At 56.3% G+C, this 14963-nt stretch overlaps 1 long non-coding RNA gene across 1 annotated transcript; it reads left to right on the top strand.

The window, feature by feature from the left end:
* Positions 1-6: 6 nt before the first annotated feature.
* On the top strand, positions 7-14102 carry LOC125616780. The gene is made up of 2 exons (XR_007347515.1): positions 7-3167; positions 4109-14102. It is a non-coding gene; the product is annotated as an uncharacterized LOC125616780 (long non-coding RNA).
* Positions 14103-14963: the final 861 nt, after the last annotated feature.

Raw genomic sequence — 14963 nt, 5'->3', positions numbered from 1 at the left:
TGTGGGGCCCCCGCAGCGGCGTGACCTTGGGCGTCGGTCCTCTTGGATCCCTGGTATCCTGTGGGCCCGGGAGGGGCCTGGCGCTTGGCAGGGAAGGCTTGCTGGAGAAGGAGGTCTCCTTCCCAGGGGCAGAGGGAGCAGGCCCTGAGGACAGCTCTGGAGCCTGCCATCACTAAGGAGACAGTGCAGGGGGACCCAACATCAGCTGACCCCTCCCCTCCTGAGCAGGCCCAAAGGACGAGAGCACAGAGCCTGAGAGCTTTGTGGAATCATCACCCCTGGGGCCCTGGAGTCTTCTGTCTCATTATCCAGCCAGAGTAGCATCCTCTTCCCTGGGAGGTGTCCTTGACCCCAGATAAAGGGACCCCCAGCACTACATAGGCAGGCGCTGCCGCCCGCCTGCCCTGTAAGCATGTCTGTCCCCTTTCATGTCCATCTCTGTCCCCAAGGTCAGCACATAGTAAGCACTCAAATACTGCTTTAGTGGGTATATCTATTTCTGACTTGTCAATGAGGGGTCTTCAGCTCAGACATTCAGGAACTTGTCTGAAAGTACAGGGTTTCTTGCTGGCACAGTGGCAGTTGCCTGTGATCTCAGCGACGCAGGAGTATGGAGTATCACAAGTTTGAGACCAGCCTCAAAAGGCTGGGGGCACTAAAGGAGTAGTTCAGTGCTAAAGCACCCTGGGTTTAATCCTTAGTATGGAGAGAAAAAGAGCCCAGGTTTCTGGCTTGGCATAGCCAGGGCTTGCCTCAGAGTCTTGCTCCAGGACTGACAGGAAAGCCTGTCCTCCCCCTGAGCTCTTTGTGTCCAGCCCTGGTGCTGTGGATGGAGGTGGGCAGGCCAGGGCTGGGGCCTGGATGCCGTGCCTGGCACTGGGTGGCTACATGTACAGGTCTGATCCTGCCAGCTCCCTGGGCCTGTCTACAGAGCAGGAACAGCTATGAATCATTGCTCCCTAGGAGCCCAGCTCCCACTCAGGCCAGTTGCAGCCAAGGCCCTAGGACAGTCCTGCAGCTTGGGATGGGCCCAGAGTTTGAACCACACCCTTGGGCAAGCTGGACCTGATCTCCCAGGGCAGTGGGTGGATGGCAGCAAGGCCTGCCCTGCTTCCTCCCTCCCACACTACTGCTCTGAGCCTTGGGAAATATGGATATGAAACCTCTTTGGAAACCTCATGCCAATGTGAGACTGACTGGGGCAAGTGCCAAGGCTGCTATGTGTGGAGGGGTTTCCAGGCAAGGCAGAGTGGGCAGGGGCTTGGGAATGCCAGCCTCCCTTCTGGAGCCTCTTCCTCCTCCTCCCTGTGGCCAGGGACTTTCAGCTTCTTCACGTTTACTCATTCAGTGTCCTACATTGGCCACAAAGTCTTGCAGCCGGCTCGGGAGGCCCAGAGCCCAGGAGGCCCAGAGCCCAGGTCTCAAGGAACTGCGTCCAGGGAGATGGCCACATCAGCCACCAGACACTAGTGGAGCTCTAAGCAGCACCCTAGTGTGATATGGTCCTAGGATAGACCCTGCCCTTCTTCACCCAGAGGACTCAGCCGCTGGCCAGGCCCAGGGTCTTTCAGTGGCTGCTCTGGGCCAAACTGCATCCCCTTAAGTCCCAGTGCCTCAGAGCATGACCATCTGGAGATCATTAGTGGGCCCTGCCCAATCTGGTGTCCTCATAAGAAGGGAAAATTTCAACACACACAGAGACATCAGGACAGGTGTACCCAGAAGAAGATCCTTCTAAGAGGCAACAAGAGAATGGCCATCTGCAAGCCTTAGGACACCAGCCCTGCCAGCTCCTCGGTCTCGGACCTCCAGCCTCTGTGAACCATGAGGCATAAAACTTCGGCCTTTGAGCCGCTGAGGCTGAAGGTGTGCTGTGGAACCCAGTTGACGATGGCAGAGGCCTTTCAGCCTGGGCACCGTCATCCAGAGACTGGGTGGAGCGGGGCCTCCAGAGCAGCACCCTGCTTCTGCTCAGGAGGAGAGGGTGAGCTAATGAAGGATGTATTTTCGGGGGAGGCACTTCCCGTAGTTGAGATGGTTGGTGTTGGACAGGGTCAGGTCCTCTGTGGGGCCTGGTGTTGGACAGGGTCAGGTGCTGTGAGCCATGACTGAACACAGCACCAGAATGGAGGGAAGGAGGCTGCTTTGCCCAGAGCAGCTGCCAGACCTCCACTGTGTTGGGTCCCCTGGGGCCAACAGGAACCAGGTGTGAAGGCAACCGGCAGAGCAACAGCCAGCCAGTGGACAGTGTCATGCCTGGAAGGCCTGCCTCTGCGTTAGGCTGCACCCAGCTCCCCCGAAGCCTCCAGCCACCTGGCTCACCGCTTCCCTGGAGGGCGTCTGTCTCCCATGCTGGGCTCTGGCCATGATGCCCTTCCCACACGTCTGCCTGGGAGACCCTGCTCACTTCCTTAGCCACATCTCCCCTTCAGCTTCAGAGGCCCCTGGCAGTGGGCTCCAGGGTGCTTCTGCCCGGCTGCCACAGGGCGTCACCTTTGCCTGTGTCCCTGCAGCACAACCAGTGTCCCAGCCTGCTGCTGCCCTGGTGTGGGTGCAGCTGGAGCCTAGGCCTACATGGGTGAGAGGCACCCTGAGCTGCAGCTAGACCAGTGGCCTGGCTTTAGCCCAGCAGCCCACAGCCCTGATGAGTCAGACCCTGCCCAGCCTCCATCACTTGAGCAGTCTAGAGACTGGGGACACTGGGGTGTCCAGCCTTGGCCAGCGCCCTCTGTCCCTAGTGTCCAGGGTCTCTCATGTGGGCCTCCTGGACCCTGAGGTCCTCTCTAGGGATATACATGACCACTTCAGATTCACTAGTGTCCCACCCTTTGGGTCATCCACACTAGAGGCTCCCTGGCCAACAGCAGCAGCAGCAGCCAGCACTGTCCCTTCAGTGGCCTCTGACCTCCTTCTCCCCTCTCATCCTGGAGCCCTGCCCTTGTGTCCTAGAATGATACTGCTTGCTGAGCTCCCAGGCCTCCTTCAGCAGGACCATTGGACATCAGAAACTGGAAGACTTCTGTGGGGGCCTGACTCACCTCTGCCCAAGGCTGCCAGCCATGCTGCCCTCTGCCTCTGCCTCCAGAAGGAGTCTTCAAGCACCTTCCGTCAAAGCCCACTGCCTGCAAGGAATGTCCTGGGCCCTGAGAGGCCCGCACATTTGGAGAGTGAGTTGATGGTTACAGAATGCACGTCCCTATGCTGTTAGGTGAAGGGAGGAGAGTAATTCGCTGGAAATGGGTAGCTTTTTTCCTTTTTACAGACCGAAAAACTGAGATCTGCAAAACTGAATTGACCTGCCCAAGTTATACAAAAAGGAAATTAGATGGGTGAGCACTGCAGGCTCTCTGCCCCAGGTGGCAGGGGTCACACTGCCACAGGACTATCTGACATGAGAGGGCAGAAGGTGACAGCCTTCCATCAGTGCCCTAGGCAGGCCTTGCTGCCTGGGGACTCTGTGGGACATCCCTTCAGCCCTCAATGGTGTGCAGGACAGTTCCACCTGAGCTGCTTTCACAGAAATAGTTCTGCCCACCCTGACTTATCCTGTGCATCTGGGAAAGCCTGGGTCCAGGGTGGAGCGCAGGTGTTCCTCCTGGGGCAGTTGCCTGAGGGCAGATCTGAGCTGGAAGGGCCAGTGAGGTAGGGCCAGGAATCGGGCTTCTCATGCACCTGGGGAGCTGGGGTAATGCCATACCTAGGGCTCCAAAGGCCAGCAGTGGCTCAGGTTTGTGAGATCCCCAGATCTGCTTCTGTGACCTCTGCAGTTGAGCACAGTCAGGATGCCTGCTACTCTGCTAAGTATTAGCTCATGTAATCCTCAGGTTTTACTAACTTCCAGGTAAAGAAATAGTCCCTAAAGGTTAGGTGACTGGGCCAGGCATAGGACTGGGAAGGAACAGAACTGTCAGGTTCAAAGCCTGCCTGCTTTACCACCTGCCAGCATGTTGGCTCCCTGGGAAGCATCCTAGGATTGGACCAATCTACTGTCCTCAGAGAAGGATGTCTGCCCTGCACCAGCCCCTCACTAGGAAAGAGGCATGTTCCTACTGGGTGAACTCAGGGCCCCTCAGGGCAGGAGGGAAGTTCCTCCTTCCTGTCCTTGCAGCTAGAAGAAAGATGGACAGCTTCATGGGTCCATGGTACACAGCATTGTTAGAAGAGAAGAAAGACCAAAAGTACTGGCAGACACCTTGTGTAGAAAAGAGAAAACCTGCTTCAAACAAACTCGGGAACGTGGAGATGAATCCCTCTAAAGGAAGGACAGTCTTAGAGCATACAAAACAACCTGTGTGCAGTCAACAAACTGCAAATGGTAAGTATTGGATCCAAAAATAAAAGCAAAAACTAACAACAAATTAAATAATAAAACAACAAAAAAGCAAAAAAAAAAAAAATATATATATATATATATATATCAGGAAAAAAAGCACCTCAAAAATGGATCCCAGGGTGATCTTAGAGATGTATTGAAATGGGCTCCCAAGAAGACCAAAGAAGACAAAATGCCCTGGCCCCAAGAAAAACACACTCAAAGTGATCCTGCAGTGAAGGCGGCAGAGAAGGAAGGTGCAAGGCTCCGAGAACCCCAGGGCCAACGGTGCCCCACCCCCACCTCACAGTTTGCCAGGAAGTGGGAGGGGAGGCTGAGGAGCCCAGATGAGGGAGCAGGGAGCTCCCCTCCACAGACAGGGAGCCTCCCGAGAACAGTGCTGACCCTGGAAACCAGGGGACCTTGCTCTGCACGCCATCTTCTGCAGCCTAAGATGCAGCTCAGGGCACCGGACTCCTTACCTCTTCCCTGATCTCCCTCGATGCTTCCTTCCCCGTTGTCACTGGGCCTAGAAAACCCTCCTGGTGTCTCCTTCCTGCCTCTGTGCCTATCTGTCCACCCGTTGGCCTTTCCCAGTGGATGCCAGGGGGAGAGTGAGTGGTGAGCTGTCTGCACTCTGTACTGCAACCCTTCCCAGCTCCTGTGGGTCAACCTTGGGGTTGGCCTCCCCAGCTCTGGTCCTCTGGCCCCTGCCCCACCCTTGGGTGCCAAGTCCCTGCTCTTCTGGGAGTCTGACCTTGTCCTTCCAAGTGCTACATGCCATGTGCTGGGGAAGCAGCCCGTGGGCCTGTGACAAGGTACGGAAGGGTGGAAGGTGATGGTTGCAAACCAGAAGGCCCAAGGGGCCAGGGGCCTAGTCTTTCTCATTTTTGAGTCCCTGGTGCCAACTCAGAGCCTGGAGAATGGTAGATACACAATAAAAGATTGTTGAATGAATAGTAGAAGAAAATACAAGCACAGGAAGCCAGGGGAGCGATTCCCCCCTTTAGTCCTGGATGTTGAGCCGCGGACCTGGTGTGTGCTTATGAGTACCACACTACTGCTTCAGCCCCGGCCCTTTTTATGTTTATCATTTGTTTGTTTGTTTTTTGGTACCAGGGATTGAACCCAGGGGTGCTTAACCACTGAGCCACATCCTCAGCCCATTTTATTTTTCACTTTGAGACGGGGTCTTGTGAAGTTGCTTAGGGCCTCACTAAGTTGCTGAGGCTGGCTTTGAACTCCGGATCCACTGGACTACAGGTGGCTGCCATGGTGCTGGGCTCCAGTGAAGCAATTGTGAGACCACATTGAGTTTAAATCGGGGTTGTTTACAGAAACACTGATGGGGACAGACGTTAGGACACCGTGGGGAGGGAGGCCGACCAGGCAGCTCCTGCATGCCACAGCTGACAGAGCTGCTCAGCTCCAGCGTTGGCTGCCGTGTGGGAGCGTGGACCCTTGTCCCCGGTCTCAGAGCTGTCAAGAGAAGCCAGAAGCCCACATTTTTATGTGAGCTCTTATGATTTTTAAATCTTGCAATTAATATGATTCTGAAATAGGGCATATTTCTCAGGATAACACGGTGGGATGACAAAGCCCAGAGGCAAGCCAGAGGAATTCAGAGGCCCTCCGTTTGTGGCCTTGTCTTAAAACTTCAGAGAGTTGAGCTGGACTGTAAGGTCGTTATTTGTAATAGAGACCGATGAATGCATCTTGGCGTCGTGTGCATGTGTGTGCCCCAAACAGTGAAGAAACAAAACCACGGGGGAAGGCTGTTAGAAACACAGGAGGAAGTCAGACACACACACTAGGTGGGCGTGGGCTCGGCAGGCCGCTCTGGGAGGTGGCACCCTAGTGCACAGAGCCCAGAGTGCTGAGCTCACCCCAGAGACAGGAGCAGGCAGCACATGGGAGCTGTAGCCCCAGCTGCAGTGGGGTAGGGGACAGGCCAGGTCAAGGGAAGGGCCAGGGTAACCGGGACCTAGAGAAAGTCACTGGCCAGTAGTGGCCAGGCCACAAACCTGAGCCCAGCCTGCAGCCTACCTTTGTTGGACGTAGCACACATGCCATACAATTCACCTCTTGAGGTCACAGCCCTTTGGCTATCAGTGGATTCACAGATGTCAGGCCACCACCAGCACAGGTGACTTCAGAACACTTTCTTCTCCCTGGGAAGGATGCCTGTGCCCATTCTGCCCTCCACCTGCCCTGTGCAGACACTAACCTGCTTTCTGCTCTATGGATCTGCCTGTTCTAGACACTCCATATTAATGGAGTCATCCCACCCAGGGCGTTGTGCAGGCTAGGCTGGTGAGCCACATCATGGAGCCTCACCCCCAGTCCCAACACGTGGTGGCCTTTGTATCTGGCTTCTTCCACCCAGTGCCTTAGTCGATTCCTGCTGCCATGGTAAAATACCTGAGGCAGGGGGTTTATGAGAAGAGACATGTATTGCTCATGGTTCTGGAGGCCAGGAAATCCTGACGGAAGCAACAGCGGGTTGGGTGTCTTTGTGAAGTGCCGTACCTCACAGAGGGTGCAACTGGCTGTCCTCATGTGGCAGTAGCCTACTGAAGGTGAAACGTTTCTCATTGTGGGTGTTTGTTTTTGTGACAATAGGGATCTAACCTAGGCCCTCATGCATGCAAGGCAAGCACTCTACCTCTGAGCTACATCCCCAGCCCTCACAGTGGCCTTGATTTCTATTTTCTCTGTTGACTAATGCTATGGAACATCTCCCCATGTGCTGGACAGCCATTTATACATCTTCTTTGGCAAAATGTGGGGGCATGGCCATCATGCACGTGGTTCTCTATGTGGTACCTATTTCAGGTCTCAACCCTGTCATGAGCTTTCTGACCCAACACAGCCTCCACCACTGTGTGTGGTGCTGTCACCCCAGCAGTGTAGACATCACTAATCACCGTGGCACTCAGAGATTCATCTACTGGGTCCCAGGGGATGGCCAATGGGACAGGTTTCTGTCTTGAGGGATGATCTCACAGAGATGAGAAAAGACATGAATGGACCTCGGTCTTCAAGTGCTGCACTAGAAATCTGCAGAGGCAGTGTGGGGTCCACGTGGGGTGCATTAGTTCTCCCAGAAGGATATTCCACCAGAGGTGGCTGTGGAGATTTGGGAGTCTAATCAATAACAGCCCAAGTATCCAGAGTTGGAAAGTGACAGGTGTTGGCAGGAATGTGGAGCTTCACTGGAAGGAAGGAAAACGTGCAGCTACCGTGGGGAGCAGGGCGGCTCCTCAATAGCTGAACGCAGACCACGTGAGCAGGTGATCGAGTGCGAGCAGGGACTCTCCAACTTGTGAACTGTTCAGAGTGGCACCAGTCACAGTAGGCAAAGGCAGAACCCGTCGAGTGTCCATCAACAGATGAGTGGACAAACAAGATGCGGCCTGTCGCCCACCGGCCACCAAGAGGAACAGAGCTCTGACACACGCTAACAATGGATGATGCTGAGGGGCAGGTCCCCGCCCGACTCCAGGGACTCCCTGCTCTGGCTCTGAGTGTTTGGGGGCTCTGCGGGGTGGGCTTCCATGACTTCCAGGAGCCCCCCCCCCAGAGGAGGCACACCCAGGTATCCCAGGCTGTCTCGGGCGACCAGCTCCTCCTGCTTTCAGTGCTTCAAGTCCCACTTTCAGGGAGCCTTTCTGTTCCAGGCTCTTGGTCACCCTAGTTGTCCTGATTCCAGGCTCGGGGCCTTCCCAGGGTTGGAGCCAGGCGGGCTGGCCCTGGGCCATGGAGCTCTTTCTTTATTGGACTCCTGTGGGTGGCACCAGGAGGGTGACCTCTTTCAGGCTTAAGCTGAAGTAGAACAGTGCTGCCAATTAGCAGAGCCTGCGAATGGGCCATGGCCGCTCTGCTGACATCCTGGGACATGGAAAGTTCTTCGCGCAATCTTCTTTCCCTGGTGGGTGCAGTTGTGAGGATGGCCCCCCTCCATGGGGACATACGCTTTTTCACTGGGTTGGGGGCAAGGCTGGGACAAGAACCTGCATGTTTCATGTGCTCCCCAGGTGATCTGGACACAGGGGGTCCTCAGATTGCAGAGCCAGGCACAATAAGAGGCTTGCCTTGCTCTGTCCCACCCAAGGACAACGCCCTGAACCTGCTCTGCACCAAGGCCCAGGCCTGGGAATTTGCTTGCTCATGACCCCCACCTCCCAGAGGGCAGCTGAGAGGTCAGTGCCTGGATACAGCCTGGCGGAGCTGGGAAGGCTGCTGCTGCTGCTGCCTCTGTGAGCCAGCCTTTGCCCCTGTCCATTCCAAACTTTGGCCTCTGGCACAGGGGGATGGATGCAGTAAGGGAAGAGCCCTGGCTGGGAGCTGAGGAACCTCTGTGGTCCAGGTTGTGCTCTGCCGGCTAGTCAGATGAGCTTGGCCGTTTCCTTCCCCATGTTCAGTCCCCTTTCCCTTGAAAGCAAACTTGAGGGTTGAGGGAGCCAGATGGTCTCTCAGGGTCTGACCTGCTGACAGTAGGGCCTGGAATGTGCTTCTTGGAGGCCCCTCACATGACCTGGCTCTCTGTGGTCAGGGCCCAGGCTGCACTGCTCCTCCCATAGGCAACTATTGAAGGATCTGGAAGAGGACTGACCTGTCTTGGAACTGACCCTCTGACTCTGCAAAGTTCCTGCAAACCCCCCTGGAGCCAGGGGTAAGAGGGGGAGCCAAGAGAGGCCTCCTTCCTTTGTACCTTCACCTGCCCTCTCCCTGAGACAGCTGCCCTCTCTGCCATGCCTTTTCCTCCGTCTCTGTCCTGTGTCCCTCCTCCTCATGGGGTCTGCTCACTGTCAAGAGTGGAAGGGTGGGCCTGGGTACAGCACAGCACATGTGTAGCATGCAAGAGGCCCCGGGGTTCCATGCGCAGCATCACAGACAAAACAACAACACGTCGAGGCCTAAAAGGAATAACTCTGCCTGGGAGTCAGGGACCTAAGGCTGCTTGCCTTATATGTAACCTTGGTTTCTAGACCTCAGCCTGCCCATCTGCAAAGTGGGGGTGCAGGAGGATGAATCTAAGGTGCCCACCTGCTCTGACTCTAGGCTCCTTGGACTCCTCCTCAGCCTCCAGTCATTGGGTGATGTCTGCTGTTTTTATTATTAATTTTTAATCTTGCGACTTTCCTGGGAGCGTCATGTAGGAAGGGCCAAGTCTCGAGGTGCACAGAGCTTCCTTTGTCTCAGGCCTAAGCTTTTGCAGAAAAAAAAAAAAGAAAAAGAGAAAGAAATCTACCCTTTCATTTACCCTCTTCCTCTCCTGATACGGAAACAGCCTTCAGCGAGGATGGCCGAGCTTCACGGTGTCAATTCAGAGCCATAGGAAGGTACTTAGGAAAGATCCTCCTCTGCCAGGCTGCCACCGTCCTCTTGGCTGCGGCCTCCAGGGGGGCTGTGGGATCAGCTGACACTAGGGCAGGAGTTCTCTCCAGGAGCTGCAAGTTGTCACTGGAGGGAAACTCACGTGTTGCAGGTTGCAGCCACGTGGGACTGGGCTTGTGGAGGACCCGCTCTGTGCTCGGGGGAGACTTGGAGGAGGAGTCAGCAGAGGCAGGCGTGGAATCACCCAACTTCACACCAATCCAGGACTAGCCCCCGATGCTGGCACCATCAGCAGGTTCCTATTTATTGCCTCATTTGATCTGTAGAAGGTCATGTGCAGTGTGCAGGCTGGAGGCTGCCACCCATCGTACAGACACAACAGGGCGGCCCAGAGCGGGGCTGCAGCATGCCTGGGTCACATGGAGTGGGGGCTGCCTGACCCCTGGCCAGCTCTGTCTGCATCTGCCATTTCCTGGTGTACTGTAGGTGACCCAATGCCTGTGACTCAAGGGGGCCCCTAGATGAAAGCAGAGGGGCTATGGGGCACCTCACAGGGCATGGTCAAGGCTTTCCCGGGCGTCCAGCCAGTCCAGCATGGTGTGGTGCTAAGGTCCCGGGGCAGGCTGTAGGAGGCTGGCACCACCTTCCTGGGTGGACAGCATGAAGCACTGTGGTTCAGACATCTTCCTGTGCTGGGTAATACAGCAGCCAGTCTCCCTTTCACAAGTTCCCAGCCCTCTGTCACCAATGCTCCCAGCCCTTGTCCGTGCCCACCATCGCCCTCAGTGGGTGTGATGAATCAGCCGCACACTCCCTGGGAGGAGAGGGCAAAGGCCACGATTCCAAAGATACCAGACTCCTGCTCAGGAGGGGGGGGGGGCAGGCAGTGGGAGGGGCACTGTGGGAGCAAGCCCTGGGATTGGGAGGCTGGAGGCCTTGGGGGGTTGGTGTCTGTCAGCATGCAGTGAGCTCTGCAAGTGAAAGGTGGGGGACACCAGCCATAGATGAAGAGGCACCCCGAGTGTGTTGAGGGGCAGAGAGTATCGAGGAGCCCTCCAACCTGGAGTGGCCTGTGGCTGGAGCACGGAGACTTTCCCACAGATACGGGTTCGCTGCCGTTTCTTAAGTAGAGCCTCGTGCGGTGGCCACACACTTCTGGAGCAGGGTGGTCATCAGTGGTGGTGGAAGGTCCCTGGAGAAGGCCAGTGGGAGTCAGGGGCCCTTCCTTCTTGCACAGCCCCCACTGTGCCGTGGGCAGGACACCTGGCGGTTGAAAAGCCAGGTGTGCCTGAGGCCGGCAGGCATGAAGAGGCACCTGAGGTCAGTGGTTGACAGGAGTGAACGAGGAAACAAGGAAATGGGCAGGGCAGGGGGTGTGGCGTGCACTGGGCCAAGTCCCAATAAGTGCTCTGTCCACCATGCAATCCTGGCCTTGGCCCAGTGCCTGAGAACTGTCCCTGCTAGGACCTGGGCCACAGCTCAGTTCTGATAGCCCCTGGGAATGAGCCTGAAACCCAGAACCCATGAGGGTGGCCCCATTTAAGCTGCTCAAATGACACTTAAGATGACAGAGGACCTTCAGTGACCCTCCTCCCTTTCCCTTCCTCCGCCCTCCCTCCAGCTCCCCCCTTCTCCCTTGACCTGTGTTAGGGAGGGGCATGGCTATCATCCCCACTTTGCATATGGGAAAGATGAGGCCCACAGAGGGGCTCAGAGGTGCCACCACCACTTTCTCCCTCCCTTTCTCCTGTACCCACTAAAGTCACATTCTGTACCAGGAATAGTCTGAGGTTGGGTCTTGGGTCTTCCCAAGTAGAGCCAACTTTCCTGGAATTGCCATTCACGTGAGTAAACAGCCGGCCCTGCTGGGGAGCCAAGCCCCTTCTCTTTGATAACAAACCTGGCATCTGAACCCTGAGTCCTTCGCAGGTCGCTGTGGTCACAGGCTGGGCTCTGCAGTGGAGCTGGAGTGAGGCCCAGGAAGGTATGCAAAGACTCTAGACTTTGGGCTGAGGATCTTCAACCCTCCATGACCCTATGGGACAGCGGGCCCCGGTTCTATCCAGTTCATTTGATGAACATGTCCTGAATGGCCACCTGCTGCTACTGACCAAGTGGTCTGGAGGTGTCCCGATAAGGTACAGAGGAAAGGTTGTCACCTGTTGGTAATCCCAGGGGCCAGAGCGACGGGGACAGTGAGGAAGAGCTGGCTTGCAGACTGAGCTTGCTGCAGCCACGTGCAAGATGTGGGCTCAGAGCAGTGCAATGAGGGCGTGGCAGGCAGCTTGAGATTCCTGTTGGTTGGGAGGGCCAGGGTCACTGTACCCTGCAGAGCCCCCCTGCATAGCTGGCCTGGCTTCTGCCCCTGCTTACCAACACTGCCCACACATCGCTTGACATTTAAAGACTTGGCTCCCTACTGCCCTACACAGGAGCAGGCGAGGGCTGCTGGACAGGAGGGAGGACTTGAGGGATTTTGTGCAGGCAGTAGAGGGGCCCCTTCCTTGGCTTTCACATGGTCCAGGATTCTCTTCTCAAACACACTTGCATTCTTACTACTCAGGATCCACCCCAGGCAGCTTCAGGGTCCATTCATTCTGGCCAGAGCTTGCTCCTGATGGGCTGCAGGTGGCTCACAACTAGGCTCTGCCCTGCGCCACCTAGAGATGGCTAGGAGACATGGCAGGCCCAGGCTGGCCCTTGAGCACAGGCCCGTGGTCTCCTGCCTCACCACCCTCCCGTCTGTTCTGCCTTCACCACCTGGAGGCATGGGGACCATGCTGGCTCAAGGAAGTAAGTAGGTGAAGCAAGATGGGCATAGGAAGCTGGGGGAGCGGAGGGCTGAGCCCGCCCTAGGAGGGGTGCTGGGGGCTCCTGCACAGGCCCAGCCCAGTGTTCCTGCACCAGGCTGTCCCCTGGAGACTCCTCACCATGCACCACCCTGCATCTCCCCTGGCCACTTCCCAGGCCCTGCTCACCCCAAACCCAGTCCCATGCCTCCCCCCTACTCTGCTCCCCATTCCTCTGGTCCCCGGCCCTGTTCTGTGCCTCTAACCCTGCTTCCCCCGTCACCCCTCATGTCCCCACCTGGCCACGCCTGGCTCCAATGTTCTTATGTCCCCAACAAAGCAGCACGGGCATGGGTTTGGAGCCTGGACCATGTGCTGCTCTCTGCAAACTGGACAAAGCCTCAGCCCGGCTGTTGCTGTGCCCCTGGCTTGCCTCTGTGCCTGCCCTCACGCTGCCTGTGGCACCATCCCCCCATCCCCCCATGGGACTTCCATCCAGCTCCTTCCCAGGCCATGACCTCCAGGTCCCAACTGCCCAGAGGTGCTGTTTGGGCTGGCGACCTACCCACCATTGCCATCCTGGTCTGCAGGGTGCCAGGGATGTAGGACAGGCTCTGTGTCCCCTGTCCTCAGTGCTTGGACTGGCGCGGTCAGCAGAAACTGTTCTGATTCTTTGGCTGTGTTCCCTGGGAGTTAACGGACGGTGCGGCTTCTTCCCTTCGCTCCAGGAGCAGCTGTGGGAAGTCTGGGGAGGGCATTGTGCTACGGGGCATCCTGGTTGCCGCTGGTTGCTCAAACAGGGGTCATGTCCCTCACAGACTCACTATCCACTCTGCTTCTCTCACACTTGCTCAGAGCTTTTGGTTGATAAAATGCCTTCAAGTCTAATGTCTGAGGGGATTCCCACTGCCTCCCTGAGGGACACATGGGCAGGGTCCTCACCTCTCCTTCACAGGAGGGAAAACAGGCTGGCAGTATTAGGACATGACGGTGGCCACTGCAGTCATTAGTGGGGGACTAGAACACAGCTTGCAGATGGTCAGTCTGGGCCCCCTCGGTGACCTTGTGCAGTTCTGCCTGAGTCACCCGGGGCCTGCTGGCTGTGAGTCACACGGACTTGTCGCTCCCTGCACATTTGCCAAGGGTGGGGGAGGGGACACACGTGACGCAGAGGATCCTGGGACCCAGCTTGCATGGTCGAGGGAGGAACTGTACGGCTGACTCTATTTCCTACCAGCTGTGTGACCTTGGCTGAGGTCCGGCATGATGGAGGCAACAGTGAGTGGGCTCCAGACCCCATGCCCCTCTCACTAGCAGTGGACTTTCCTGTCACTTAGTCTCATGAAGCTCCAACTTTCTCATCTTTAAAAATGGCCCTGGAGGCGACTACATTGCATCCTGAGCAAGACGCTGTGGTCTGCTGAGCTTTGAGATGCCAGACAGAGTCGTAGAATGCACATTGGAAGGGGACTGAGGGGTTGGGGAGCCCTGGGCAGGAGTGGAAGAGGTTTTCCTGGGTGAGCCCGAACATGATGGCTCTGCTGTCTCCCCCAAAGCCTCAGTAAAATCAGTAACATTCTTTAAAGTGTTTGGTTTGATTTCCAGTTTCTCCTGGATGCCACAAAGTTGATCAATTTTAATTAAAATTCTTTTCCTTCTGAGGATTCCTTTGCCTCCTTGCCCTTCCCCTTTTCCAACATCACTACTTGGCAGCAGAATGTGCATGTGGATTTAATGGAAGGGAAAAAGGGAGACAAAGCTGTGGTGAGCCGTTCTTATAGACCGTGGCCGCCATTAGAATATGGCGCCGGCTTCCACTGTGGCCTGTGATAAACAACTCCTAATATGGAGAGATTGGCACGCAATCCCTTACCATCCTATGAGAAAGGTCCACGTGGCAGCTTAAGATTGGTATGCGGGAGGCTTTATTAGGCTGTGCTTGGGCGCTCGGCGACGGGTCACTAGAAGATGATACATGAATCAAGGCCTGAATAAACTGCTGAAAGAAGAATCCTGTGTCGTGTTTTCCCTTGCCGGCGAGGGGTCGCGACAGTTGGTGGCCCGTACGGGGAACATATTCCTCGAACCCAGGATCCAGAACTTTCAGCAGTCAGGGTGGTGCACCAGTAAGTTCCCAGGTAAGTGGGAATCCGCAAGTAAGTAGCGGGACGCTCCTCCGTAGAAAAGGAGAGAGCGGGGATTTTTGTACTTTCACTTTCATTATATCTTTGGAGACATTATGGGCGTTACTTCTTCAAGCCCAATTTTGTTGGCCCTAGATGGGTTGCTACGTTCAAAAGGACTTAAGGTAAAGCAGAGCACTTTGCAGATGTTTTTGAGAGAAGCTGCCGGGGCCGCGGCCGCGGTCTGGGCATGAGAATGGCGGTGGGCTCAGTCAAGATGTAGCCGCCGTGCGAGAACCCGGCCCTGGCCACGGCGGTGGCGGCGGCGGACAGCGCTCTGCGCCGCAGTCCCAGCGCCCGCGAGCCGGAGCGCGAGCAGCCGCCGGCGTCGCTGCGGCC

The sequence above is a fragment of the Marmota marmota genome, unplaced genomic scaffold (genome assembly GCF_001458135.2).
Source record: "Marmota marmota marmota unplaced genomic scaffold, marMar, whole genome shotgun sequence".
Taxonomy (NCBI): Eukaryota; Metazoa; Chordata; class Mammalia; order Rodentia; family Sciuridae; genus Marmota; species Marmota marmota.
This window is presented reverse-complemented; position numbering and strand designations above follow the sequence as displayed.